The following is an 11,679-nucleotide window of genomic DNA, read 5'->3' on the forward strand; positions in this document are numbered from 1 at the left end:
AACAAGATTTGCCAGTGCGGTGCAAAAGCGACTTACTGCCAAGGACTCCACTGAGCGTTTTTATGTTCATGCGGCTGCGTTTCTTAGTTTTTACATTGTTCTGAAAACTGAACATGCGTTCGCATGCTGCGGACGAATGCGGTAAAATGAGTACCAGTTGAACCATTTTCAATACTAATGGAAATTTGAGGTACATATTTTAAAATCTTGAGTTCACCTTGAAGGCATGATTTTTTATACGAAATTTCATTTTGGAAGTACAAAAAAGTACGAATTTGGCTTTTTGGATTTTGCGGCGACAGACACCCCCCCTCCCCCCTCAAACTGAAAATCTTTTCTTTTCATGCCAATGTTCGTACCATTTTTTGATTTTACCTGAAAATGTTCAAGATTGAGCTAAAAATGTAAAAATCTCGTGTACCTAGGTATCTAATTATGTATGTCGTATTTTTGAGGCAGACATTTTTGTTTAGTTCCACTTTCAACAAGTTTCACAATTACTTGTTTTCTGCGAATCGTGTTGGTGCCTTAATTCTTATCGTCGATCAAAGCGATAAGATAGGAACGATCCTAGAGGACTGTGTAGGTTTTTCGTTCGACATTTGCTTCAATATTGCAATTCATTATCTAACTTGATACGCCGTTGTTTGCAAGAAGCGATCGTGTCGAGAATTGCACGATATGTTTTAATCGGTTTCTCTGGTATTTTTCTCCTGAAATTTTTTCCATTTTATTCGATCATTGTCGCGAGTTGGTCAAGTTATTTTTGGGAAAAATCATTGCTTAAAATGTCTTGCGAATTCTCGAGCAATTAGATGTGAATTTCGTGTGGAATTTTACGCACGTGCATGTAGACAAAAGATACTTCGGTGCCGGTGATGACTTCTACTATATTGGTGAGTGCTTTTTTTTCAGTATTGATGTAGGTAGTTAGGTAGGTAAAGGTATAGGTAACTAGGGTACTTAGTTTTTAGACATTCATTTTGTGATGAATTTTCGTGTTCATTGTGCACACCTAATTGTTTGCTGCTTTGTCAGTTCTTAGAGCTCGTTTCCGTTTAAGGTTAATCTGGGCTCTAGTCTGAACTTTTTACATTGGCTTTTTGGATTTTAACTGGCGGATCGCCGCGCCGTCATCGTCATCGGCACTTTGCTTCGATTCAGAATCATGATTTTGTCGTTCTTCTTCATCGCAAATTATTGAATTTCAAATCTGAAATTTTGAGGAAAAATTTCCGAATATTAACGTGAGCGTTTACACAAAACCGATCGTAAAATTATCATAATGTATTATAAATATCACGTAAAAGTATTTCGCTTAAATTATAATTTAAATTAATCGAAGACAAATATTTAATTCCCTTGAAGGGGGTTTCAGCACATGTACGACATTTGGACTCTCCTTAATATCATTCGAAAGTTTGATCGCAATCGCATTATCATAGTCTCCGACTCTTTTGACTTCCGCCGTCTCCTTGACCTCCTCCATTCCTTTGATGGAATTCCACTCGGTTTCGTCAATTTCATCTACCATGTTGACATCGATTGCTACTTTCTTTACATTTCTTCTTTGATGTAAAATGTAGCGCATTACGAATTGCTAAAAACCGTCTTCGTGTCATATTATTTATGAAGATATCCACACCTGTATCTTTGCTCCAAAGATCTCTTAAATTCGGAAAATTGTAAATTCCATGCGCTAAGTCCAATGCAATGTAAGTTCTTAATTCGCATATTCAATTCTCTGTATTCTCAAAAATTTTGAGAGGGTTAGAACCTTTAGGCTGTGGCAAAATTAATACTTGGTCCAGTCCCAAGATTCGATCTTCTCGCCTTTCTGATAATTTGGCATCTATTTGAACGTAACAGATAAGAATGCACATACATACATTATAAGGGGATTGTAATTGCATCGTTACGATTCACTGTTAGATCAAGATGTAATCGTTTCTTGTCAATTAGTTTTGTATTTTTTTGAAAATAGTAAAAGAAGTGTATTTTCGGAATACTCCACTACTTTTTTTCAACTTGGCCTCGAAATTTCGAAAAACGCTTCAGGGGTAATAATACTGGGTGTCCGGAGAGTGGTGGTGCAAACTTCAGATTTGGATACCGCCAGGTACGAGTACAACTTGAGGAAAAAGATTATGTGAAGGTGTTGGTCTATCTTCAAAATTGAGGGGGCAAAATACGTTTTCAAAATTTAAAAGCCCAAATCCAATTTTTGACCATGAGAGTCGGTAGTACTTTGAAAAATGAACAAAATTACCTATTTTGACTTTATGCCTGAATTTCAAATTGATGAAGGGGCAACAAATGATTTTCCATTTCGAAAAATTGCAATGAAAAAAATGAATGCGGGATCTGAATACATACACGTCAAAAAATGATTGAATTTTGTAATGATAATTTTTTTTCTTACTCAAAATTTTGAAAAGCTTTTAAAGCTCAAAAATTTTAAATTTGATAAAAATTTTAGCAAATCAAAAATTGTTGAGCTTCGAAAACTTTTTAAATTTTGGAGTAAAAAAAATGATCACAACAAAATTTGTCAATTTTTTCATGTATGTACTTAGTATTCATTTCCGCATTCATTTTTTTCATCAAGATTTTTTGAAAGTGAAAATCATTTGTAGCCCCTTCAATTTTTAACTTGGCCAAAAAGTCAAAGTAGATGATTTTGAAAATTTATTTTGCCCCTTCAATCTACAAAATTGGCAACTTGTTCATCTTTACATTTTTTTACTCGTTCCAAATCTGAAGTTTGTACCACCAATCCTCTGATCACACAGTCTTATACGATATTTTTGCCAAAGAAAAATGAATTCTGCACTAACACCTATACTATCGATCTCGTCTGTGGATCACGCGCGGTAATTTTTTTCACTCAAGTATAAAATAATCGTCGCGATTTTGTCTGCAAAGTTGTGAATCGCAATCGCGTGTGTCGATGATTGAATTTCAAAGTGACGGATGAATCTTCAACCTTCGCGTCTTCGTTCGCTCATCTTGCGCATTCAAGTGTGAATACTGTGGTCGTAATCCGCGTGGAAATCGAATTTCGTCTGTGAATCACGCGTGGTAATTTTTTTCATCCAAGTACTCGTATGTAATAATCGTCGCGATTTTGTTTGCAAAGTTGTGAATCGCAATCGCGTGTGCCGATGAATTATTTCAAAGTGCTGACGGATGAATCTTCAAGGTGACATCGCTGCTGTCGGGTGAGTCTTTTTCATTTATTTTACCAATCTGTTATTTATTTATTATACAGTTTAATAGTTTCATGTATTTGTACATTGGTGATTACGTCACATAGGTCTAGATTTATGATCACCTAATAACTGATTCCCTGATTTAGATAGGTGGTGTGAAAATAGGTACACAGTAGGTATAAATTGGCTTTCCTCAGGTTGCTTCGATTGAACCTTTGGAATCCACACTACTCTGCTGGTTTCATGCTGCGAGTTATTCAGAGGGTGTTTTATATGTATCGTATGACTTCCTCAATTGCATGTCCGTTGACCCCTCCTAAAATTCAGCAATTAGTTGGCTTAATTTATGTAAACTTCCAATTTCAATGGTAGACTGCGCCCCTTCGAAGCATTTTTTTCAAAAATATTGCTCCGCTATGCTTTTACGCAGTTATATGAAAGAATGGTACATGAAACATGAATAAACCTCCGCTATACTTCACCACATATTACGTATTTCGTCATGTAACTCTCGACGTACACTACATAATCGGAACTCTTTATTTCTTATTCAAAAACGCGTTTTCTCTCCCCATTACATCGACTGCTCTGCGGAAGAAGGGCCAAACTGCTTTTTTACACCCAAGGGCCAAACTGATTTTGCAAATTTCACGAAAGTCAAAAGGGCCAAACTGTGAAGTTTTTTAGGGCCAATCTGATTTTATGAGCAGAAAAAGAGCCAAACTGTATTGCTTTTCCAACAGAATAACGTAGTTTCCTAGGGCAAATCGAGAATAATTATCTTTGCTTCGTGTTTTTTGATTTTCTGTGCCATCCTTAGTGTCAACACAACCGCTGTTACCAATTTTTGAAGTCTTAACAACACCTTTTATAGACGATTCTCTGAAAAGTAGGTATACATTGCCGCTGTTGTTTTACAGTAATTATCGTCGAAGACAAAGTTTTCAACTTTCCCAGTTGAGATTCATGTTGAAAATGTTGAAAAAAATTGCCTGTTGTGTGTGAAAATCATTATTTAAAATGCCACGAGTGAGAGGCGGAATGCTCTCCAAAAGATTGAAATTAAAAACTCCTCGTAATTCGCAAGATGCCCTTGTTAATAATACAGATGGTACGTTGCTATTGCTGTTTTGGATAAAATTATTACACTGTATCTATTAGAATAATAAGACTGCTGCTTCATGTTTTTCTTTTTTCGGTTGAATTTAATCGTAATGATACTCTCACACCACCGGAAGAGAATGTTATGATTATGAATCAATTTGAGCTTTAGAGCTTTCACATCTTTTGATTGAAAAGCGCTAGAGCTTTGGGGAAAAACCGAGGTTGTAGAGGAGAAAGAGTAGATCTTTTTTCATGTTTCAAAAACCTATGTGCTTGATCAAATTTTCGAGTTATCAAAGTTCAAAGTTTCAAAGTTACAATTTTTTTACATTTGAATTAAAATATCTCAAAATTTTGATTGGGCACATGGGTGTTTGAAGAATGAAAAATGATCAACTTTTTCTCCTCTACAAGCTGGTTTCTAATTCAAATCTGTAGCATCAACCATTCAAAAGTTAGATATTCGAGAAAAACTAAGAAATTGGGCAATCTCCCATAAGAGGGGATAAAGGTAATCGATTGTGTTGCTGGCCGAAGAAAAGACTGCAAAAAAGTGAAACGAGTATCATGAAAATTGAAAAAAACTTCGGGTCAATCCTATGAAAACTCAAAAGGGAATAACTATTCCAGCAAGAAATATTAAACCTGGTTACAACGAAAAGTGTTCGAAGAAATGCGCAACTTCATTTTCTGATCCAGAACACGATGAACTTTTTTCAAATTACTGGGCTCTTCTTGAAAGTTGAAATACAAAAGAAGGAGTTCGTATTGCGGCATATTATCAGAAACGACAAGAGAAAAAAAACTGTTGCTGGGAATAGTAGAAGACTCTTTTCTCGAAAATATTCCTTGCCCAAGAATGGTGAAATCGTGCCTTTATGTCGATAAAACTGACAGATTGGCCCTTTTGATTTGTGTAAAAATTGAAAAATAATATAGCTCAAAGGGCCAATCTTCATCATTCACTACAAATACATTCCTTGTTAATAAATTTTTAAATCAAACTGTGATTTTTCCATGTAATGTTGTACCTGAATGGTGAATGAAGGCGAGAAAAATTTAAAACCTAATTTATAATACTATAAAATCTGTGTATGGCGATTACCGTTTTAGAAACGGGTGTAAAAAAGCAGTTTGGCCCTTCTTCCGCAGAGCAGTCGACATGTGTATGGCAATATTGCCGATTCCACACATCGAGCATACGGGCGAAAAAAATTCAATAAAAATAAACATCGTGTAATTTTTCCCCAATGATTTGCAATTATTTCGAATACGTCGAGACGGGGGTAAAGTAAATCGCGACAGAAAATAGAAAAGATGCAAAAGGGTAACGCGTTCGACTCGACGTTTTCACTTAATATTCGTAGGTTTTTAAAACGATTTAAAAATAAATCGGGGAATTGTAGTACGTACGATATGTAACTATGTAACATGTTTGGCGCGTCAATTTAATACGTACGTAAAAATTTTAAGTCGTTTCTAATATGCATAAACCTATAGCGCGTTATAAATGAGGCGTATCGAAGTCAAACTGCAACCGGAACATTTCACTTTCAGCCTTTTTTTTCTCTCTCGTCTGCTCTTTTCCTTACATGTCGGCGTTTGGCAAGACGCGAGTGTATTATAATACATTTACGTACACAATATATTACACGTACTCGTCGTATTTGAATAAGTTTTCGGTTCCCGCCACCGAAGTATTATCAACCGAGCGTGATAAACTATACAAACGATTTTGACTATACATGTTCGGCGTTTGTATATTATTCTCGAAATTCATGCACAGCGGTGTGACATCAACTTTGACGTACTTTGTGTATCGTAATGTAATTCGTAATGAACTTGCCTTTTAAATTTACCACTCGACGTAATAATCATTCATACGCTTTGAATGTTTCTTTTTCGAGTTTTGGAAATAATCTTTCAGCGAATTGATTAGTGAAATAAATGAAGTATTCTGGATAGCTTTTCGTTCGTGAGAAATAAACGATCATTTGAAGAGAAAAATCGTCGTCAGCTCTCTTCCCTCTCTCTCTCGTATGAATCACCTTGGATCACTTGATGACTTGATCTTTGGGAAGATCATCGGTGACTGACGTGATGATGCATGTGCTCTGTGTATGTATTTCGTACTGAAAGTGAAATGAGCTCGATATTGATAAATTAAACTAGTTTTATAAAAATATTTCCTTTTCATTTCGCTGCAGTAACGTACGCGAAAATAAAGAGTAGAAAATGGTTCCATCTATTGCACCCTAATAACGAGTCTAGATTTCTTTTTTCCTGTCGGTGCTCTATTTCCACTTGCGGAATTCGTTTGAACGAAATCGGGCTTTTACTCTAAATTACTCGATTACAGATTTAACGATTTGTTTTCTCGTATAGACAATGTATTTCCCATCTGGCTTGGCTCGTTTGTTAGTTTCCTTTTGGTGGGGGGGGGGGGTACGATGATGGAAGAGACGATATTATTATTCCAGTGTATGTGGTCCACGATGTAATGCGTTTTCTGTCGAGTAATACGAGGGGTTGGTTAGTGGAGGGGAGAAGGGGGTAAAGTGTTGAATTTTTTCGTCATTTTCGCGGTCATTTCCTGGTGCTTGTTTTGATTGTGTAACGATAATTTTTTGCGGGATTTTTGAGATTTAATTCGACGTTGAGGAACTTGAAACTTCGTAGCGGACCTATTGATTGCTTTATCGTGCAGTTGATGTACGAGATCAAATATTCTCAAAATTGAATTATGATTTGTCAAAAATATGGAAATTACGGGTTGAATTATCATCGTGAAATTGACCTCCCAGTTACTGAAAATTATATCGCAAGTTGATGATGAATTCTCAAAATTGAATTATGATTTGTCAAAAATATGGAAATTACGGGTTAAATAATCATCGCGAAATTGACCTCCCAGTTACTGAAAATTATATCGTAAGTTGATGATGAAAGTAGCATCATCGAGCAAAATTTTTCAAAAATTAGGTACATATTTGCAAATTTGTTAAAATCGCACAAAAATTGTTCAAATTGTCTGAAAATTGATGCAAAATTTTTCAAAAATTAGGTACATATTTGCAAATTTGTTAAAATCGCACAAAAATTGTTCAAATTGTCTGAAAATTGATGAAACACTGTAAGGAATTTAGCAAAATATCGCAAAAATGCTCAGTTACGGAAACAACTGTGCAAAATAACGAAAAATAGATGAAATATCGAAATAGAATGAAATCGTGAAAAAAGTCATATAATGTTGACAAAAACTGTGAAGTTATCATACTAAATAACATGAGTTTCCAAAAATTGATTGAATTTTAGTGGTAGTAGGTGTATGAGAGTACTTTCAGTGGTTTTCTTTCACTTTTCTCGCTGCTCGTCTCAGATTTTCTTCCTGGTGATTTCTACTGGTTTCCGCGCCCAATATTTTAATCTTTTTTCCTATGTTTTCGAATAAAAAAGAGCAAAACGTATTCCATAATGAACTATAGAAAAGAGCTGTCCGACTTCTCAGCACACCTAGGTGCATTTCTGTTTCTCGGAAATCTATACTACAATATAATACTCGTATACTTTGCGAACCTGATCAGTGATCACATAAATTGAAAAACGAATACATCATCGTGATCAGCATAAAATTGCGAAAAAAATTAGTATGTACTTACAATATGCACATTTAAACCACACGTTACTTTTTTTTTTCTCTGTAGTCTAATACATACGTAGCAGTAACGTAGTTGTGTTTGATCACAGCCATAAACGTCTTGTCCAAAGATTGCTGTTCATGGCTTGTATTTGGAGGTATACACGCTCCAAATGTCCGAACACAATTCTTTCTCCGAAAAGATGAATCATTTGGGTCATTTGTAGCTTATGGGAAACAGTTTCTCCAAGTTGCCATTTGCGAGAGAAGCGCTGATTCTTTGACGATACATGCGAATCGCTACAGCGGCAAAAAATTGGACCTTCGGGAGAATTTTGAATAGTGACTCAAGAGTGGGAGGGAAGAAACCTATCAGAAATGAGAGACGAATAAACGTGACGAATTTCCTAATTATAAAAAAAATGAAAATGTATAAATTGTCGAAGTATGTACTTACTATAGAATTGTTACCAAATTTGATCTTCGGTTTGAAGAGTTCTGTTAAATCGGAAAAAGTCAATTAAGTATAGGTGCAATAAAAATTGAATTCTAATTGAAGAGCTCAATAATTCCAAACTAATACATTGAGTTAATAAACGTTATGCAAAAATTATTTTCAAATAATAAAGAAAAAATGAATATCAGTCGAAAAAAAAATGATAATAAAATAATATAGATTTTCTTAATAAATCAAATAAATATTTTTCAGCCACCCCGCACTCGAAGAGCCTTCCTTGTAAGTAAGGCGAGGGAGGAAGGTTTTTTGATATCTTATATCAATGATGTTTCGTGAATTAAATTAAATCAAGTCATGTTATGAACGGATGCATTTTTTACGACAGATATACCTAGACCTACATGCAGAGACAAGGGCTTTTTTAAAAGCTCGTTCCTCTGTAGTTATGCTAGTTACACTCCTGCTACCTACTCTTGATCGTATTTTTTGGTACAGTTTCCCCAACGGCAACCATGTTAAAAGTTGTACATCTATAGTAAAGTGTATGTATGGATTACGCACTCAATGCGTGCCCCCCACTCTTCGTCCCCTGTGTTTTTTCGTTTTTCGCGTATTTCTATCTCTACATATTTTAAACGCGTACGTCCGGGAATTAAGTCGTAAATAAAAGTTGCTACCGGATAGGGGTGGCAGGTAGCGAAGGGAACTGTAGTATGTTGCTGATTCGACGATGCATACGTTACGTTTCAGTTACGACCTTGTTGCGGAACAAATTGCCGCTTTTTCAGCGCCTAAGCGTTGGCTTTTAAAACCTTTCAATGCCTTATTTATCGTTCACGTACTAACATCGTTATAATTTACGACCGTCGTCGTCGTCGCAATAGTTGTATTTTTCCTCTTGCGCTTTTTCTGCCTCTATCTCTTCCTATCTAAAGTTGTTCAGAAGCTGTAGGTGCAGAATCGCGTGAGTTTTCTACGAGTGGAATATTAAATCGAGTCAATCGCTTTGAATACTTTAGGACGAAGTAGGAGTTTTCTTCGTTTGTTCGAAAAGGGTATAACGAAGTTCGATTTTTGTTCATCAACATTTTATAAAAATTAATTTTTCACGTAGTAAATTTTACCTACGCGAAAATGCAAAATAAAGCGCCTACTTATTGCTAATACAAATAAAAAGCCACTTTTTTAACTTTTACGTGTGGATAATTCCACCTAAAAAGAAAAAATAGCAAGCGTGCGAGCTCCGCGGTTCTTTTGTCTATGGACAATAAGCAGTTAAAAAACAAAAAGTATTGACGTTGAGCGCCAATGTTAATATATAGGAGAACGTACTCTTTAATAGTACTTGCATAAGCTAATTACCAGACGATAATACACTTACCCCGGCTCAGGACCAATATATCACATATACGGAATCAATGATACGCGAACACATGTGTAGACGAATGTATTGTACACAATTAAACATAATAAAAGAATAATTACAAATACAACCAAACTACCTCTCGAATGAGGAATACGCAATACACGTACAAAATGAAAGAGCCGAAATTTTATATGAGGTCGGAAACAGATTCAAATCGAGGCGCCGAAGAAATTGCTTCAGTGTTTATTCATTCTTTGAATGATGCTAAATCGAAATCAATTCGATGATTTATTGTCATTTCATCAAGTTGATTTTTATTTTCTATAAGGCTATTGACGTAAAGCGGGTTGCATATCAGTTTGCCTGAACTTTAATCAATTTAGTGAGCATTCTTATCAGTGAGTATCGAAATGTCATATGTATTTTGAACAATTTTCACAAGATGTTTTTTAAATTTATAGCTTTTATTCAGTCGTTTCTTCAATTGTAAACAGAGTGAAACCCTGTAATGGAAAAAGATCCTCTCTTCGTCGAGGTTTAAAGAAATTAACAAAACGTCTTTGAACCTCGACAAAGAGCGGATCTTTTTTCATCACAGGGTTTAACTGTGTTTACAATTGAAGAAAAAACTGAATAAAAGCTATAAGTAAATCTCGAAAACACCTTGTGTGAAAATTGCTCGAAATATGAAATTTTGATACTCGCTGATAAGAATGCCCACCAAATTGATAATGTTCAGGCAAACCGATATGCAACCCGCTTTACGTCAATAGCCTTATTTTTTGAAGTCTCTAGATAAGATGGACAGAGGCAAGCTGGCTCCCTTTGGTATCGTTTGTACCTGATCAATGTTTTAAAATATCATCGTACGACTCCTCCCCCCTCTTTGCTCTTTTTTTCTACCCTTAATCACGCCTAATGAGACATATTTTACCCTCGGTACTCGGCAGTCGCTCTATTCAACCGTTAAATTAATTATCCAATTTTCAGAAAAGGTTACGCCGTCTTTAGTTTCCTGGCAGAATTAACCAATGCTTATGTTTTTCGGCTTTTTACAACACTTTATCACAGCATCGCGCATTGGTAACTAATCAACCCAATTCCCAAGATGATTTACCCTACGAGTTTTTCTTAGCTCGGTTATGTAGTATTAGGTCGTCGTCGTCTACTTGGTAATTTCGTACGAAGATGCGAAAAACCCGTCGTGTATTAGCTTTTGTTTTACAACATCACCCTAAATGTACTACACATGCTTACTTTATATACTGAAACCAACTAATTGTTTCATTTTACAACGCAGGAGGGAGAAAAAAGTGAAAAAGAAGAAACAGATTCTTTTATAAAAATGTCAAAGTGAAACGTTAATGTTGTCATAATACATAGCAAACTTTTTTTTTTTTCTAGTCACCCTAATCAAATCATGGTAGTTTCGTTTTTCACCAATTCTGTCAAAACTTTACGCATATAAAAAGAAAAAAAAGATCACTCGCGCTTACACACAGAAAGAAATCATACTGGCGAAACATTATAGGAAAAATAAAATGAAAGGGTGACGATAAAACGCGTAAAATTTAAGATTAGGGTCGTTTGAATAAAAGTGACCTACCCCATCGCGATACTTCCTCCTCCCTTTTTTTTTCTACTGCAATGTAGTTTAACCTCTTTAGCTATTTGATTACATTATATTTATGCATAAGTGTCGAAATGAACAGTTTAAAAAAAGAGCACTTTGCCTTTCTGTCTCTCTCTCTCTGCCTCCCTTTCAGTCGTCTATTTCGCTATTGTATCGATTATAGATTGGCGAAAATTAAATTATTCGCGACATTCGGAAAGGCTTTTATGAAAAAGCCTGTCGTGTAAACTACCAGTACCACCCATCTAGTGAGGCGAAAATATCACTGTT

The sequence above is a fragment of the Planococcus citri genome, chromosome 3 (genome assembly GCF_950023065.1).
Source record: "Planococcus citri chromosome 3, ihPlaCitr1.1, whole genome shotgun sequence".
NCBI lineage: Eukaryota > Metazoa > Arthropoda > Insecta > Hemiptera > Pseudococcidae > Planococcus > Planococcus citri.